Below are 19,813 nucleotides of genomic sequence, written 5' to 3' on the forward strand. Positions count from 1 at the left end.
CTTCTCAGATCTCACACAAGCTATAGGTCTGGACTACAGGCAGCTATGTAGCAGACACCCAGAAATCTGGCCAAACAGACTGAATAAAGTGGGATTAGGGGACCCAAGCAAAGAGTCTGACCAGCAAGTAGAGGGCACTAGTGCAAAGCAAAGAATTTCTGACCAGAGGGTTTCTGAATAATGGCTGTAACTGCTCTTGGCATGGGGAATAAAGAAATCCAGAGAGGATGAGGATTCTTGGGGGTGGGGGAGGGAAGAAGAGATAAATCCAACACCGTTTTATTAGGAAAAACTTAATATCACTTGTATCCTGGCATAGGTCTTGCAGAGATAGGTAAAATCATAATCTGCCTTCTGATCTCAACAGATTATTACATATGACACAAATCTAGAAATATTCAAGAAGCAACATACATTAGTAATACATTTTATATAATCGTAATCTTTGGCTGTAATATATTTATGGCATTGACTTAACAAATATCTTGTTCATCTGAGAAAAGTACTGTAAAATCTTATTAAAGTTAACATTAAAGTGAACATTCTAGAGCACAGCCTCTCTTCCTTTATATATTCAATGTTTGACTAACTTGTTAAAAATACTGCTCTCAACACTTTGAAATTCAATGAAAATTTAGTACCTTAATCTTGGGGAAGAATATTCTTTGACAAAGAGAAATCTGTAATATTTACCAAGCCCTTAATGTTTACTGTAATCTAATATTTAGGATAGCATTTGCTAGAGCAGATAAATGCCCACATTTAAGAACATTTAAACATCATGTTCTATACTACTAAATATAAATAATTATATTACTAAAATATGTTGATATGAAATATATTGATATTAATACTTATTAACTTTAAAGTAATAAGTATTACTTTAAATTTTACTATCAATTTTAAAGTTATGTCCATGAAATGTTGATATTATTGGGTCTTTAACGAAGAGTCTGTCGGGGAAAAGGTTTTTTTGAAAAATATGTAACTACTTTATGATTATATAATGAAAGTATCTTCATTAACAAAAGCCATAAGCAGCTTGCTTATTTTGTTTATGTGTAGGACATTTGGATTTTAAACACTCAAAGCACCTTACAGAAGTGATAAAATATCTTCATTTTACAGAAAATTGATTAGTTTCCTACCTGAAACTGCTTATAACCATATCTCACAATAGAATTTCATTTTGTGCAAAAAGAGCACTAGAAAAGTGAATTTAGACGATCGAATTTAAAAAATAAGAAGGCAGTATGGGGTTTCCTGAACTCTACATATGAAATATACTCTTTTTCAAACAGCACGCTCCAAGCCAATGAGATTGTGATACAAAGCAGAGATGAAAGAAATGGAACCTAAAGGAAGCACAATCTTCGTGCCAGTTATAAAGCTCTTTTCAAACACGGATGCGTCGAGAATTATACTGTTAGCATTAACTACTCTGCTAAATGTAATTTCAGAGCAGCTTGGCTATGCTGGGACCAATAATGTTTCAGCAGATGTTAACAGTGAGGGAATTTAAAGATTACAGAGTTTCATGGGTGTAGTAAAGCTGCAGTGGGAACAGAAATATTACCGGAGCTGTTATGTTCTGAGTGCATCGCATTTACTGACAAGTAATACATGAGTGATAGTGAGGACCAAGGGAATGGAACTTTATACTTACTGGTCAGCAGCATATAAATTCCATAAATTAAACAAAGTTTTATGTATTCTTCATTTCTTTTCAGACTGATCTTCCTCAGAGGGCCTTTGTTTCATGTTAATTCCATCATCAAAGCTTTGTTCAACCATACTGTTCTCTTTAGGAAATGTATATCTTCATTCAGGATTTGCTTCCATACATATATCCCCATTATTTTTAAATCTTGGAGTGATCTCCATATGGAACTTTCGGCAACCTCAACATTTTTTATCATGGGCTCGCTCCGTCTCCCACTCCTTATATAAATCCCATCCTTGTCCATTTAAAAGAGACAATGTTCAGCTTATTTCTTCCCTTAATGCTCTAAAAGGAACAATCCTGTGATCTCTGAAGATGTGAATGGGAGAAAACTTGGCTAAAGGCATTATCTTTCCTTAAGCATAATCCGGGGGTAAGGTCGGTAAATCAGAGGGGAAAGGTTCGCTCTTTTTACCTGGAGAGAAGCGGAGAATGGGCATGATGGTTCATATATTCCTTGGTGTGACCTCCAGCTTTTTAAAATGACGCCAGGTAATCAGCCATTAGGCAATAAAAAGTTCTTGATGGGCTGAACATTTTAGATACTAATAGCCCCAGTGGATTTCAGAACAAAGCAAAAGTTAGATTGTGAGATTGCAAGAAGCAAGACTAAAGTTAGACTTTTATATCAAACCAAGTAAAAAAAAAAAAAACCAAGTCAACAATAGTTTTTAAAAATTTAAACTGTACTGATGTTGAAAATTATGAGTTAAACTAATAGTGTTTGGTGACTTCTACCAGAGAAAAAATTAGCCATATACAAATCCATTTTTTTCTAGTCATCTGGACACAAAGAAATAACTTCAGAGATGTTGGACCTTCCTCCACCACATCGACCAGACACTGGAGTAAAATTTTGGGGTAATATGTCCCATATCTTAAAATGTGGATCTCCTCGCTTTACATCCTGAGGCCAGCCACGCCTAGAGGGAGCCCTCACATGGCTCTTCTACCCTCGTCTTGCTCCTGCATTCATTTGGCTCATATGTGCACATCTTTCTTGTTACTAGATAGCTAGATTGAGAACATGGATTACTTTATTTCTTGTTGTTCCATCTACTAGTGCTTTAACAGTGCTTTGTAATCGTAAGCAATAATAGAAAAATTAAAAAGAAATAATAGAAAGAGAGAGGAAGAAGACATTGCCAAAGATCTTAGCCCTAGCTAGCTAGAAACAAATATCAGGAAATTAAGTTAAGAGTAATCTCCAGTTATATGCTACTGTATAAACATGCTTTTCTAAATTTTTATACACAGTAGTCTATTGACATTTCTATTTAGCATAAATATTTCTTAATATTTAAGTAAACTTGGGAATTTAAGAGCTGGAAGGGACATTAATCGGTCACGCGATCATTTAGTTTATCCTGTCTTTTGTCAGAAGGCTGAGAACTTTCTCCCAGAGATTCAAGAAAAGAAGACTTCCTCAATACCCCTCCCCAACAACCATCATTATCCTAGCCTCACATTGCTTATGGCCAATGGAAAATAGCACCATGTTAGATGAGGAAACTTGGGGAACGTGTGACTTTATGGTTTAAGGTTAAGTGTTAGGTTCCTTTTTTCTTTGAAAAATTAGACAAATTGCTTTTCTAAATCCACATTACTGGTGCCTTTTGCAAACTGCGAAGGGTCTGAGATTTTATCTATTTGTAACCTAAGAAGCTAACCTGCTCATGTCTGCTAGCAGAAGACAAAAGACTTGGGGGTCAGAGACAAGGGATCTATTACTTACGACAAAAGCAGCGAGAGTATCAGCACGTGTCCCTTCCCCAAGACCCAATTCCTACAAGGCAGTATGAAGAGGGACAAGTGGTACCTGTGCATATAGTGGGTTATGTCATGGGAGAAGAATTCTAGAAGAATTCTGACCTTCAAAGCTGCTCTTTGCTCCTGACAGAGACCTTATTTCTCTAACCCAAGGCTGTCTGCTGTGCAGACACACCAGGAAAAGACAATCTGGGGCAAAAGCAGCGAGCGCCTCTGCTTGCAGATGGACAGACATATGAAAGGCTCGTGGGAAATGTCTCCTCACGGTGATCATCTAGAAGGGTCAAGTTGTTGACCTTTTACAGGGAGAGCAGTTTAACTGAAGCATCACGTGCTGGGTTGCATGCAAGGTAAGGTGGCGACAGAGCTCTCCGCCACTGAATCACTCCTACATGGGCTCTTAAGACAGATCTCCTTTCAAACAAATCCTTAGTCCATCGCCAGATGTCTAAAGGGTAGAAGTTATGCACTATTGAAATATAAGTGGTGAAAGCAGTTTTAATTTTCTTGCTGGTGCTATTATCTTTTAAGTCCTAATAATCTCTCTCAGGCACAGGCCTTGAGCCTATAAATCTGTACAAGTTCAATTAGCGACGCAGTAGAACTTTTCCTCAACAGTGCAAGGCACTGATAAAAGCCAACAACACAATTCTAGCACGCTGCTTATTAAGAAGGGAGACACCCACACAACCCACGACAAACTGAAAGCCTTTTTATTTTGATGGTACTCGTTCACTGTCTATCATAAACTTAGCGAAGCAGGCTTTCTCTATCCTGCTTTCCTTTTATTGGATATAAATCACCCCTGACAGGAAGTTTTATGCCTAAATCCGTTTACTGTCCTTGTTGGTAGTCTTTAAATTAATATTTATAAGCCGAAAAGGCCTAAAAGGATGCAGCAGTAAAATAGCTAAATGCTTCAGTTGGGTTTGAACTGATTTCCATCCACCTCCTTGACCATTGACATTTTTTAATTACTCCTGACCCAGCAGCCATTGTCAGTTCCGTCCCTACGCCTACAAATCACTGGCTGCGGTGGGATGGTGGTGGACAAAACAGGAGTTCAGCAGGGTTTAGCTTCTGCGCTATGCGTGAATTTTGAAACGCGTTTGTAGGTGAGGAGAGAAATAGAAGAAAGAGAAACTTAGAAACCAGCAGGGGCTGAAAGAAAGCAATGGCATAGGACTTGTTCAAACTGGAATTGTGTCATGATGGATCTTTTTAAATCCCATGAAAATGCACAATATATCCTAAAAATTGCCTGTGAATGAAACATTAAGCTAAATTAATTGTTGAATTTACATGTACGACGTTAGCCTAACACCGCCGAGCAGACAATGTTGATTCCATGACTTCATTCTTCATTGCTGCCCTCTGATAGCAGCTCTTATTCTATTAGCCTCATTGTGTTCACCCCTGTTTTGTTCAAGGGTCTACACTATTATTCCTTTGCCTAGCCATGTGGTGCAGGCAGGCTGGCCCCAGCCCCATAGGGGAGCTTTTTAAATGGTCCAAGTCAATCATGGTGAAGGCATGAGAATGTGACACATTTCTGGCCAATGTGACATGAGGGAAAGTAGCATAGGGAGTGCTTCCTTACTTTTAACAGACATGATAAAGAATGGCACTTCTTAGCTCCTTGTCACATTTAGAGCTAAGTGGCCTTCTTGTCACTCTGAAGAGAGCCAACTGGAGGTCTGATCCAACACATACAGGAGGAGGACTGATCCAGTGGAATCCCAGACAAGCAGAGCTGAAACCCTGACATACCACTCAGGGATTTTGCCCTAACTATGGATTTCTTGTCCTAGGGTAATAAGTCCTTTATTGTTGAAGCTAATCAGAGCCATCGTTTTCTGGTACTTGCATCTTAAGTCATCTTTCTTTACCTCAAGATATATGGTATTGCCTAGGACACTAGGCCCTCAGAAGAAGTTCAGCATTTATAAAAACAGAGCATTAAAATAAGATAAGCATCTATATACTCAGTTCTCTGTGAGTCCTTACTTCTTCCTCCTTAAAATAAATATATCCTTCTATGTGTTGCATTTCTCTGGGAAGGCTTGTATCTTAGGATTCTTCTTTTCCTCCGTAATCCCTTCCGCAGGATCACATCTGTTCTTGAATGTTGTCACATATGAGATTGCTTCCAAGTGTACCTGTTCAACTCTGAATCTTGCCACTGCAGTTCTCCTTCCCCAGCTGCTCGAAGGGTGTTTAATTTAGGCCTGAAAGATACCAAAGTATTATCTTTCTCCAAACAAATTCTACTTCTTTATTTTTTCCATCTCTGCTGAGGATAATGCTCATCCATTTCATATTCCCCCTGCAAGTTGTCCTTACTCTCTCCCACCCAGTTAGTGAATCTGACCAATTTTTCCTTCACGGTCCCTCCTCATACGTGTCACCATAAAAGGAATCTGGCAATATCTTTCAATGTAGGAATCAAGAACAGATGGATGCCTTACAGAGCAAGCAAGAGGCAAGGGGGCTGGGACATAAGCCAAGGAAGAGTTAGGTCTGTTCACCTTCACTCCATGGCCACCTTCAACTCATTGTACATTTTTTTACTACCTATTCAAAGTTCAATGTCCCATTTGTCAGTCTGAAGTTGCATGCCACACCCCCTCCTCCCACTCCTACTATCCAGTGGGATCCAGAAAGAGAACCTGGCCCCTTTAGAGCTCATTGTGGGAGATAAAGTGATGGACACTCACCCAACAAAACTATATACAATAGAAGATTCACTCAAAAGGGAGATCAAAATACTCATAGAAAGGAGTGAACATATAAGGTTGGTTGCTCAATAGACAGTAACCTAATGTCCACTAACATAAAATTTAACTTTCCCCCAATTTACCCAACACAGCTTTAATCCAGATCCCTGCCACATATGCGGTCCTTATTGTGGAGTCAGCCACATATTTGGTCTTTCTGCCTAATAGAACTGTCCACTCTCCACACCCATGTTAACCAACTTCAGCTCCTCTAGACTTACTGGCCTCAAATATGGCCTCAGTTTGGAGATTTTCCTACTCAAGGACCTCTCTTTCTAAACACAAACAGCTCATCACCATTTCTCAAGTCCCCTTTCTTATTTTATCTGCAACATGACCCTACAGCATTTCCCCACATTTCTTTATTGCTTCCATGTCTATATTATTTAATCTCAACTTATTTTGCTTATGTCTTCTCCTGTTCTTGTACTTCCTTTTTCTCTTAAGCCCATGCAAAAGTATTACTTAGTTAACCAACCATACAACCAACCAACCAACCAACCAATCAATCCATCCACCCATAACTGCTTCCAAGATTGTGTCCTACCAAATTCCACCATCTTTGTGTCCTCCTCATATCCAATATACCTTAGTATTTATATATGAAGTAGATTAGTGAGCAAAGCAACATTAATTAGACAGGAAACTGAGGGGGCAGGAATTATGTCCTACTTCCTGTTGAAGGTTAAGTAAACGACAGGATCTGGCAGACAGAAAACATTCAATAAATGTTTGCTATCACATTTATCTCCACTCCCCATGCCTGCCTCTCTGAGGCAACCATTTTCAATTCTCCTAAGTGTTTCTTCTCCCCCCACCTCTTCTTTTTCAATATTTCTAAATAATATGGTTTTCTTGGTTTTTCAGTTTTATGTATTTATGTCCTGCCATGGAAAGAATAAACTGACTTCTCTTAAACCTCATTTGCCTCTTAACTCTACTTCTCTGCCAGGACTCCTGGGTAGTTCAGGGGTTGAGCATCTGCCTTTGGCTCAGGACATGATCCCAGAGTTCCAGGATCAAGTCCCACACTGGGTTCCCCACAGGGAGCCTGCTTCTCCCTCTGCCTATGTCTCTGCCTCTCTCTGTGTGTCTCTCATGAATAAATAAATAAAAAATTAAAAAAAAAAAAACTCTACCTCTTTGCCAACCTAACACATCAACATACTAGCTCTCCTTGTATCTTACCAAAATAATTATACTATTGTTTTTGGCTGAGGCATTTTATAGCATTTACATTATTGGGTCTATGTTATATATATATTTTCCCCCACAATCTCTGTGCTATTAGCTCTCCAGGCTACTGCTCAGATGGTACTGCAAATGGTCCTTTACCATCATCCTAAAAGTCTCTCTTGTTTTTCTGCTGGCTTGGATCCCTTGCCTTCTGGATTCCATGCATTCCTTTTCCTTGGTTTAGTTTTTACAGAGCACATATTTTAATAGTTTCTTGAGAAAATGGTACCTGGGAGGTAAACATTTTTTTCAGGCCCTGCATGTTTAATGTATCTTTATTTGCCCTCACACTTGGTTGATAGTTTAGCTAGGAACAAAATTCCAGTCTGGAAATCATTACCTCTTAGAATTTTGAAGACATTCCTTCTCTGTTTTCTAGTTTCCAATTTGCTATTGAGAAGACTTGTGACATCCTGAATCTCAATCCTCTGTACTTCATCTGTATTATGCTTTAGCTTGTTTGTTTTTCTGGAAGATTTTAAGATCTCTTTACCCAAGAGTACTGAAATATATGATGGCATGCCTTGGTGTATATCATTTCAAAAACTAATTGTACTATGAATCAGCAGGACCATCAGAGCTCAAATTAAGTTCAATACTCAGATCCTAAATGCAGCTGACTTGACCTATTAGCTGCATGTGATATAGTTGGTCACTATCCTTTCTTTACTTCACTTCCAGGTTTCTTCCTCTGACCTCATTGGTTACTTCTTGAAAACTCATTTACTTGTTCTCCATTTCCTAGACCTGCTAAAATTGGTATATTCCAGAACTCAGTCTTTAGAGCTCTTTTCTGTCTTCATTAACTCTGTTGGTGACTATCTACATGCCACCTATGTTTGTGTGCCACCTATAATCTTCAGATCAACACTTTGAACAGCTTCCTTGATATCTCTGCCTGCTTGGCTCAGAAAGACCTTAAGTAACAAGTATGCTCCTGTCTTAGGACATACTACCAACATAAGCTATCTGAAGGATCTGCTTTACTTTGTCTTATATCTATTCTATCAAATTTTTAAATTTCTCTGATATTTACAGGAGTTGTTTTTCTTTTCTTTTGATAACATCCTACTCGTGTGTGTGTGTGTGTGTGTGTGTGTGGTTTCAATATCTTCTCTTTCTGAGGATATGAACTACAGAATTTAAAGTGTTTTCATCTGTTTTATAGTTTCTATTCTTTGCATTACCTCTTTTCTCTCCACTTTCCTTGTTATTAGTCTCTGCCTTTCCCAGTAGAGACTTTCCCCATATGTCTGGTGATCCCTTAGCTGTCTGTTTATATTTCTGAATAAATCATTAGGAAGCTCATTGCAAGCCTCATGGGGCTTGTTGACTGGTAGGTCTTACAATACAGTGACCGAGTGGAGACTAGGCCATTTCACTGGGGGATCCTCAATTACAGAATCATTTTTTTCTTTTATTTTTGTCTTTCTCTTGAATTATTTATATTCCTCAGTCTTCCACCTGGTGGGTCTAAGTCTGCATTTTGGTTATTAAGAAGGGAGCTGGGGCCTATGTGTTTAGCACATTTTAATTTAATGGTATAATTTTATTTTATTTATTTTTTAAAATATTTTATTTATTTATTCATGAGAGACACAGAGAGAGAGGCAAAGACATAGGCAGAGGGAGAAGCAGGCTCCATGCAAGGAGTCTAGAGTGGGACTCAATCCCAGAACTCTGGGATCACACCCTGAGCCAGAGGCCAACGCTCAACTGCTGAGCCACCCAGGGGTCCCTAATGGTCTAATTTTAGTAAGGACTCCCATCCTTGCCTTGCAGACTGATGTTCCACAGAATGCAGTCTCTTGGGTAGGTATTCCAGAGAATGGCCCTTATGTCCTTTTCTGGAGTTGAGGAAGAGTTGCTGCCTGGATGGGGAAAGAGATTGGGGGTTCTAATTGTTCCTAAAGGAAATTTTTGACAAATTCTTTTCATCACGCCCACCTGGCCTTCCTGACTGTGAGATACTTTTTGCCTCTCATTCCTGAGACAAGATTCTCAGGTAAAATCAGCCTGTCTCTTAGCCACCATCATAGGGATGGACTCAAGTTTCAGCTTCCTGGGTCTGACTAAGTAAATGGCCACTTCTCTATCCATTAGCTCTATCCAAATGGTATCAACTCCTGTTTCCTCCTGAAACTTCTCTCTTGCTTTCTTTGTCTTTGGAGATTTATGCCCTTTTTCTTTCTTCATTGTCACTTTAGCATAGTTTTAGAAGGAGGCTGAAATAAACAGGTGTGCTTATATAATAGATCTTCTTTTATTACATATTTGACTTGGAAAACATAGGAACTAAATCTGCTAAGTAATATGCATCATCCTTCTGGGTAATGCTGTTTTTTGTCAAATGCAAACTGTGATGTGAAATAATGAGATTAGCTTTCTGATGTGGCTCATAATCCACCTCCAAAGGCAATTTTAAAAAGTCAGTGTCAAAATGTTTTGAGCAATAGCTGTCTGCTTAGGATAAGTGACTAACTTCCAAGGGGACTACTTTGTAGGGGACAACAGTACTTTAGATATTTTAATTCTGGTTTTGTATAAAAGTTGATCTTTTACTTTTCTCAGATAATGCTTCAAAGTTGCTCTTTGGCAGTTTCTCTTGGGTGGGTTTTGTCAGTGAAATAATTAATTCCCTCAGGGAGCTCTGACTCTCTGCAGTGGTCATTGGACCATCTCTACAAAAAAAACATTTGGGAAATTCATAAAAATGCATGTTCCTGAGTCTCAACTCAGGCCAGTTGAACCTGAATGTCTGGGGGCTTGGGGTCTAGAATTAGATTTTTAGCAGGTATCTCAGGTGACCTTAAAGCACAGTAAATTCTGAGAACCACTGCTTTGACTTGTTGATTTGTAGTAACCCTCTCTTACATTTGTTGGGCCAGAAGCAAGAATATAGAAGCTCACATAGCATGCCTAAAAATTTGAAAATCAAGTAGTAAAAAAGATATAAATCAGCCTAAAATTATTAAAAATAATACATTCTATTCTCTTTCACAAGTATCTCTTCATAACAACGTGGAAGGAAAATTTTAAATGTAGCGTTCTCAGGTTTCTTAAAATTCGAGCCAAATCTTGGAAATATGGAAAAAGCTGGCCTTAGCCCTTGACCCCAGCCTGTGGTCTAACCACCTTCTCTCCCATATGGCTCAGAATTTTGCAGTGAATGACCTCAGGAGAACATGAAAGCACACCCCTATACCCGAGCTCCATGCACAACTCCTCCACAAACAGCATCTCTTAGGGGTAGAGGTGAGTACATCAGTGGTACAATTTACACTCAGGAGATTGGACTCTGGGAAGAAGCCTGTGCAGGTTGATTCCATACAATTTGGGTGGCCAATTCTAGGGTCCTCAAAACCTGGAGCATGTTCTAGAGAGAAGAGCATGAATTCATGTTTGTCCCACAGACTCCTCATCTAGTGTGGGGTGTGGACAGAGCAAGAGCCTTTTACCTAAATCTAAGAGTGGTACTGTCTCTTCATGCCTCATACAATGTATGATAGGACCAAGCATTTATCTGGATGCAATAAAAATGTGATACAATCTTTGGATACTCTGTCATAACCTCCTCTCTAGCCCCCATTCCTTACTCCAAATTTCCCGTTATCTTAGCAAAGACAATTTGGAATGTTTTGTATTGTAAGTGGTTTTGAGAAATATATTCCATTTCTCTCTTGTATGAATCTATCTCCATTCCTATTCTTCCCTTCTTTTTTTCTTTTTTTTCCTTCCCTTACTTTAAGTGACACAGAACTTGTATTGGCTTACAATGTTCTCACTTCTGGTGCAAATCTAGGAATTATATTTTATTATCGTTTATATATTGTACTTAGCACAGCCAGAAATGCATCAAGTCCAAGGCCAGTCTTATAACACCCATTAGCATTAATATTAACATTGGATAAATAAGAGAGTCGGTAAATGAATGTCAGTGAGCTATAAAATACATGATAGTGAAATAGTTCTTTCAGTCACCTTTTATAGACAGAAACTAGCCACCACGAAGATGTATAGGCCTAATAAATCAATGGAAAGGAATTCCAAAATGGATAAATCAATATTGAAGCAGTCAGAGAATCCTACAGGTATATGACAATGACCCACTGGGGTCTTCAAACCTCAGCCAGGAGGTTTAGCCAAGATAGTCTGTAATGATAGATTGACTGAAATGATAAATACTTCTGTGGAGGAACCTTGTATTGTTTGCATTATTCTCCACAGCACCCTTTATGCAATGGCAATATAAACTGACTTTTTAAATATTAAAGAACGGTTTCCTAAGAGGCTCCAGTTGTAAATCCATACACCTGGGGTGCATTGCCAAGGAATTAGGTCATTTGCATAAGTAGTTTTAGGTGTGAGTAGTTTTCTACATAATTAGTCTGGTTACCATTTGCATTTTACAGAAGTGCAGTCATGCCTTGGATATTGGTGGGAGTATATTAATTCTTTCTTTCTGCAATGTAATGTGGCAACATATGTAAAATTACTAATAGTCTTTCACTGGTTAATTTTACCTCTAGGAAGATAAGGTATAAAAGTCATGTGATAAAGATGTTCGTTTTGTTGTTATTTATGATTTTAAAAATAGAAATACCCTCTTAAATGTCCATTGATAGGAGAGTGTTTAAATTAACAATGATATATTCATAAAAATATTAAAATGCATATAGTAAAAAGATACTGTCAAATAAATTTAATAATATGAAAAACTGCTTATGAGTTGAAATTGGATTAAAAACAGGCTACAAGACACAATATAATTATAATTTTGTTTTAAAATGATGAAAAATTAGGGTAACAGTGATGAGCGTTAAAGAGGGCATGTGATATAATGGGCAGTAGGTGTCATAAGCAACTAATGCATCACTGAACCCTATCCCTGAAACTAATAATATGCTATATGGTAGTTAATTGAATTTAAATAAAATTAAACTTAAAAAATGACGAAAAATTATTTAAAAATATATCAATTACAGTATTATCCCTGTGTTCTTCATTCATATTTTTCTATATTTTTCCAAGTTTTCTATAAGGATCTGCTTTATTTCTATAATCAGAAAAACTCATTTAAGTTCTTTGCCATGGATCTCTTAATTCCACTTCAGAAAATCTATCTTAAAGATAGACTCCAAAATATTTCTAAAAATCAGTATTTACAATGATTACTAATGCCAAAAAATAGAAATTTCCTGGGTCTGACACTAGGTTAAGTGAGAAAATTACAATAGAGTTAAATCATAAAATATTAGGAAGACATTAAAATTATAATTTTGTGAACTTTTAACATTATGAACAACACATGTTAATGTTAAGTAAACAATTACTGAATAATATTGTATATATGATATAAATATGCATAACTATAATAACAAATGCTAACTCTGGTTTAACATTTGGATGTTTGGGTGATAATGTTTACTGTTTGGATAAGACTATTAGTGTACATTTACTCTTATTAATTTATTTTCCAAATACTCAATTGCAAATATATTTAACATTTATAAGTGGATACTAATAAGTAAACTTTATATTATCATTTTAAGACCTTTCTGGGGCACCTGGGTGGCTCAGTGGTTAAGCATCTGCCTTTAGCTCAGGTCAGGATCCCAGGGTCCTGGGATCGAGTCCTGCATCACACTCCTCGCAGGGAGCCTGCTTCTGCCTCTGCCGATGTCTCTGCCTCTCTCTGCGTCTCTCATGAATAAATAAATAAAATTAAAAAAAAAAAAGACCTTTCTTAGAGTATTAGTTCACTGTTTGGCATTGGCTTTCCTGCATAAGTAACACCCATAATGCATTCCTCAGACTTGGGTTTCATTAAAATTGCTACAAAAACTAAAGACACTTGTGATGCAGTCTGAGTGCAGAAAATCCAATGTTCTCTTTCTTCTTTATTCTACCGCATTTTTTAGTGATTTTTCTTTACTGAGTTTTCCAAAGAATTAATTTCTTTTTCTCAGGAAGAACGCTTTTTCTCACTAATACTCAACTTTCATAATATTTAACTAATTTATATATACAATATCAAGTACAACTTGTATAACACAGCTTTAGGAACAGACACAGCTGACTCTATAAACATTCTGCTCAGCTGGGAGGGTCACAGATGCTCAAGCATATCAGAGAGTAGTTCACACCTTCTAGATGACTGTGTATCTATCGCAGGCAACAATCAGCATATTGACAGGGAAATAGGGAACACAAATTAATTTGGTCACTGAAGCGGTGGGCTTGTCGAATGGTTAGCCCCAGTGCTAGATGCTAGGGGTAGAAGGATGGATAAGACTTATATTATTTAGTTAGCATTATGGGTTGACATCTGGGACCACACTGAAGCAGCTTAGTTCACTCATTCCTATGATTGGGAAACATAGACTCGAGACTCGTACGAGAATATTTTTAAATTTAAGAATAAAATTGGAAACACATGAAAAGAAATTCATTTGAAATTCTTGTAAAGCAATTCTTTCCTTTTTATAACAGGGTAGTATTCTATTGTATAGATATACCACAGTTTGTTTATCCACTGACCAGAAGATGAACAGTTGTGTTGATTTTTGGCTGCTATATATAGAACCACTACAAACATTCACATACATGTTTTCACGTAGACTTATGTTTCTATTTCTTTTGATAAAATATCAAGTAGTGAACTTGCTGAATCTTATAACAAGCTTATGTTTAATTTTATATAAAACTGCCAAACTATTTTCTGATGCAGCCCTACCATTTGCATTCCCATCCACAATGGATGAGAATTCCAGTAGGTATACAGGATCACCAGCACTTGATATTGTCAGGTCTTTTAACAATTGTAATCATCTTAGTAGGCCTTATGGGGTTTTAATCCCCATTTCCCCAGTAACTAATGAGCATCTTTTCATCTAGGAAGCTGCATGATATAGTGTTGGTCTCTTTCTTAAGGAAGAAATTAATAGACTTATCTTTTCAGGGAGTCAATAACTCAGAAGATTTTGAATTTCTGAGCTCTTTGGAAAGTTGGGTATTCAAGCCAGTTAAATATCGAATATAAGTTAAATACTTAGTACATAAAGGCAACAAGTAACAGAGTTGCTAATAGACTGGTTGAAAACTCCATAATTATTAAGAAATCTAGTTTTGCCCAGAGGAGCTTTAGGTATACATCTTAATCCTAGGCAAATAAATAATACTAGTATTTTAACTGTTTTTTGATTTGAAAATGTAAATACTGGACATATTGAACATATTCTCCCTGTGAAAAAATCTAGAGATAGAGTTTATTTCTCTTGCATTCACCCTAGCAACACAAACCCTTTTGCAGGCTGTATCATTCTAGATTACCCAATGCATTTTTGAATGTTTGTATGTGTGCATTATTATTTAGAATACACGCACTTTTGCACTTTGAAACTTTGTTACAGGACACCTGAGTGGCTCTGTCAGTCAAGCTCCAACTCTTGGTTTCAGCTTGGGTCACGATCTCAGGGTTGTAAGATCGTGCCCCACTTTGGGCTCCATGCTGGAGATGGAGCCGGCTTGAGATTCTCTCTCCCTCCCACTGTTTGCATGCTCCCTCTCTCTCGAATAAGTAAATAAAATCTTTAAAAAATAAACTTCTTTTTACATAAATATATACATTTGTACAAACACACACATAAGCCTGTTTATTTCTTTTAACATCAATAGTATTGAACTGGTGCATTGTTACTCAACACGCTTTTACTGTTAACAATGTACTGTGTACACATTTCTGTCACTACACAGATTTCTCTCATTCTTTTTAACTGTATGTAGTTTATTATAGTGCAGAAAGTATTCTAGTTTGTGTGGCTAGTTTTATTTGAAAAACTAGTATATGAATATGATACAAGATATGATATGAAAATTCAGATAGAACTAAAATGTCTGATGGAAACGAAGTCTTCCTCTGGCTGCAAACTCCTGATTGCTTTATAGGCTTTCATATCAGTTCTCTGTGTAGACTTTCAAAGGCATTTTATGAATATATAATAAAAAATGTATATGCATACACATAAACACCTATATACACATAAATGGATGTGATATGCTTTTTATATAGTTTTATATTTGTGGTATACTTCCTTTTGTGTTAAAGATATGTGTATATGGGTGTGTAGTATGTAGGTATATCAAATATAACATACAATATAGATTATTGTATAAAAATTATAAATATTTTTGAAAACTGGAAGTGAACACTACACCCCCTGAATTTTGTTTCTTTCATTAATGAAAAATGCTTCCTTGTTAGCACACAGGGATACAGCTCATTCTTTTATATAACTACATTATAGTTTCATATGGATATAAAATTTTATTCTACTCTGGGAAGTGAATGGACATACATAGTGTTTCTGGTCTCCTATAATAAGTAACATTTCAATGGATCTTCTTGAAATTACAATGTTGCATATATAAATAAAAACCCCTAGAGGGGCCACAATTTATGCATCCATGCTTTTACTGACATTTAGTAAATTCTGGTATCTTATTGTCATAAGATACCAGATATTATTATTATTATTATAAGTGCTCCAAAAGGCATCTTTCCACATAGTTCTTAGCATAAATGTATGAGCATTGCTCTAGAAAAAAATAGAGTTGGAATTGTCGAAAGTGTATTAAAATTTAATTTTAAAATATATTTTTAATTTGTCCTCCAAGAAAGCTCTATTGCTCCCACCAAATGAAAGTGAAAAGATCTACCCATACATTTACCACTGTGTAAACTTTTAGACAATTTGATGAGTGAACAAAATGGTATTTAATGATTAGTTTCATTTTAATTTCCCTGCCTCATGGTGAGGTTGAACATATATGTTCCTGTGGTTGTGTTGTTTGTAATTTCCTTTTCTGTATGTTATCTTTTAGGGTTAGCGTTGGACTCAGTTTTATTGAGTTATTTGTTTTTTATTGCTTCATGCAAATTATTTACATATCTTGGATATTATTACTCTTTATTCTATATACATTATAAATATGCTTGTCCAGCTTCAGGCTTTTTGTGACGCAGAAGTTTTAAATCTTGATTTAGTCAAGTTTACCCCCTTTTTTCCTCCTTTAATGCTCCTATTTTTTGTTTGGTTTAAGAATATCTTCTGTAAAAAAAAAAAAAAAAAAATCTCCTGTAGATTCCCCTCCTATAGTTACTTCTTACTTCTAATTTTTATTTTTAACCTTTAGCTCCTTAATCCATATGTAATTTATTTTTGTGAATCGTGTGAGATAATGATCTCTTTATTTTTTAAATAGGCAATCAATCTTCCAACACAATTTGCTGAGACATTCTTTCAACATTGACCTAAAAATCTACCATAATCATGTAAGAAATTCCCATGCATACATGAGTCTGCTTCTAAGTTTGCTCTGCTATTTGATTGATCTGTTTTTTACTCTACCAATACCATGGTGTTTTCATTACTAAGTTTTTAAAATATATTCTGATGGGGGTGACTGGGTGGCAGGCACTGAGGTGGGCACTTGACAGGATGAGCACTGGGTGTTATTCTGTATGTTGGTAAATTGAACACCAATAAAAAATAAATTTATACAAAAAAATATTCTGAGATCCAGTAGAAGAGGCTCCTACCCTTACTTCTGAAGTATTTTGCTTCAAAAAACTATTCTTTGTTTTCCTTTTGCGTTTTCATTTTTTCATATGGGTTATAGAGTTGACTTACCAAATATTTTACAAACTATTGATATATTAATTGAAATAGCCTTAAACTTAAGGAATCATTTGGAGAGTACTATCAGGATATAATGAATAAATTATTCCATGTAATCATAATTTTTAAGAGTATGGGTGAAGAACTTCCATACTAGTTAAAGAAAATGTGTTAGTAGGTTTATATTTGTATTCTTTCATTTTGTGCTCCACCTTTCAATAAACTTTCCAACTCAGTTACACAGCTTCTTACCCATAATATCCGCTATGTAGGATTCAATCATAATGAAACTTTGTTTTCAATTAGAAATCAGTCTAGGAAAATAGGCATTTTTAGCTAAGGGAAGGCCAAATCAGCTTCAAAACTATCTACTTTTTCTTGTCCCCATGCTGAATGAAATACTTGCAATATCAGTTCACTGAATGTTAACCTCATAAACTTACTTTTTTACCACCTTTGTATGAGAAAAATATATTAATCTAGACTTCACTTACTTTAGGATTTTGTGGCAATTCAACTTTAGCTGGACTGATGATTCACTTTTGCCCTACTTAAAAAAGAAAGGTTTACTTAGGAAATTAATAGTGTAAATAGGCAATGAGCATGTTTAAGCCACTTTGAACACTATTTTTAAGGGCTTTAGCAAATTAATTTTATGCAAATGGTGTTGCTAATGCTAGTCCTGCTAATCTGTTCATTAAAGCCAGAGGGAGCAAACTTTATTTTGGCAATTAGTTGAAGTTACTATATGTATTAAAAAGCACTAAACTGCATTTCTTTTAAAGCATACTATAAATTTAGACTTTTCACTAATCCACACTTTTCCCCATCACAATCTAGTGTGAAATAAAGAGCTTAGACTTTTGTCTTTGGTAGCTGGGGGTGGGGAGGATTGCATTGCTCAGAACTACTAATACCAAGTATCACAAGTTCTTTGACTTCAGGGCAGTGGGGGGCGGGGGTGGAGGGAATGTACTTGGTCAGCTCATACCTGTAATGGAGAGACTCACCTGACTGGGAGGAGCACGACTGTCCCTCCGAGTTGAGAGAAGCTGGAAGACCGCCCGCGTCTGTCTTTCAAAGACAGAGAAGAAATGCCATTGCTTAACAGGACAATGATGTGCCCTGATCCATTATCAAATGTCAGGCTGCTGTTGCGTTCAACGGCTTTCCCTGCTCCAGAAACGCCATGTCGTTTGATAGTGTTTGCAACGAGAGACATAGCAGGTGGCAACTATCGATGTGACCTTTCAGGTTATCTACAGGACACTGAGTGCATTTAAAGGGATAAAGTTGACATTTGTGGTTATGATCATTCATATTCTCGTCATCTGTCCATTGATCTAAGACACTGGTCACATCAATGTCTAGAAGCCCAGTGACAAATGTGACATATGACTGATAGGCAAAAGCTCAAGTGAATTTTGCCATTTATTATTATAATTATTGTTGAGTCAATTTTCTCTCCCCAATTATGGGGGCGTAGGGTAGTGAGCTGTCAAAAGTAAAGATATGGCTTCCTAATGTCATAGCAGGCTGTAGGAAATACTTTGGTGAATAAAAAGGTTGTCTTTCAGCACCCATATCTGCTGCTTTCTCCACTATTTCCTCCATGAATAACTTTTTTAAATGATTAAAACTATGATCTTTTTCCTAGGGGATTCACATTGTACCAGATGCTTTATACGGTTCATTTCTTTTTTCCTCGAGTGTATTCATTACCTATTTTTTTATTGAGGTATAATTGACATGTAACATTATATTAGATTCAGGTGTACAACATAATGATTCAATATTTGTATATATTGCAAAATCATCTTCACACTAGTCCAGTTAACATCCATCACTATATATAGTTACACATTTTTTTCTTTTAATGAGAAACTTCAAGATTCCCTCTCTTAGCCACTTTCAAATATGCAATGTAGTATAATTAACTATAGTCACAATGCTATGGATTATAGCCTCAGGATTTATTCATTTTACAGCTGGAAATTTGTACCTTTTATCTCCCTTTACCCGTTTTTCCCACCTTCACTCCCTGAATAAACATTTTTCAAAGAAGACATACAGATGGGTAATAGGGAAAGAGAGAGAATTTTAAGCAGGTTCCATGCCCAGTGTGGAGCCCAAGGTGTGGCTCGATTCCAGGATCTGAGATCATGACCTGAGCTGAAATGAAGAGTCGGACACTTAACTAACTGATCCACCCAGGCTACCCTCTTTTTTTTTTTTTTTTTTTACTTTCCACATGTAAGTGAAAAAACGGAATATTTATCTTTTTCTGTCTGACATTTCACCTAGCATAACATCCTGTAGGTCTGTCTATGTTGCTGCAAATGGCAAGATTTCATTCTTTTTTATGGCTAAATAATATTCCTCTGTGTGTGTGTGTGTGTGTGTGTGTGTGTGTGTGTGTGTTACATTTTCTTTTCCATTCATTCATCAATGGACATTTTAGTTGTTTCCATGTCTTGGCTATTGTAAATACTGGTGCAATGAACATGGATGGGGGTGAATATATTTTTTCAAATTAGTGTTTTCATTTTCTTTGGATAAATTCCCAGACGTGGAATTGCTAGATTATATGGTAGTTCTATTTATAACTTTTCGAGGAAGCTCTATAC

The 19,813-nt window shown here is 36.5% G+C and overlaps 1 long non-coding RNA gene across 1 annotated transcript; it reads right to left on the bottom strand.

Annotated features, from left to right (window-relative positions):
• Positions 1–3,984: 3,984 nt before the first annotated feature.
• Positions 3,985–18,434, bottom strand: LOC140626861 (uncharacterized). The gene is made up of 3 exons (XR_012025857.1): positions 18,197–18,434; positions 17,681–17,733; positions 3,985–5,721 (listed from the first exon to the last, which is right to left on the bottom strand). It is a non-coding gene; the product is annotated as an uncharacterized lncRNA (long non-coding RNA).
• Positions 18,435–19,813: the final 1,379 nt, after the last annotated feature.

Source organism: Canis lupus, chromosome 38 (genome assembly GCF_048164855.1).
Source record: "Canis lupus baileyi chromosome 38, mCanLup2.hap1, whole genome shotgun sequence".
In the NCBI taxonomy this organism is placed as follows: domain Eukaryota; kingdom Metazoa; phylum Chordata; class Mammalia; order Carnivora; family Canidae; genus Canis; species Canis lupus.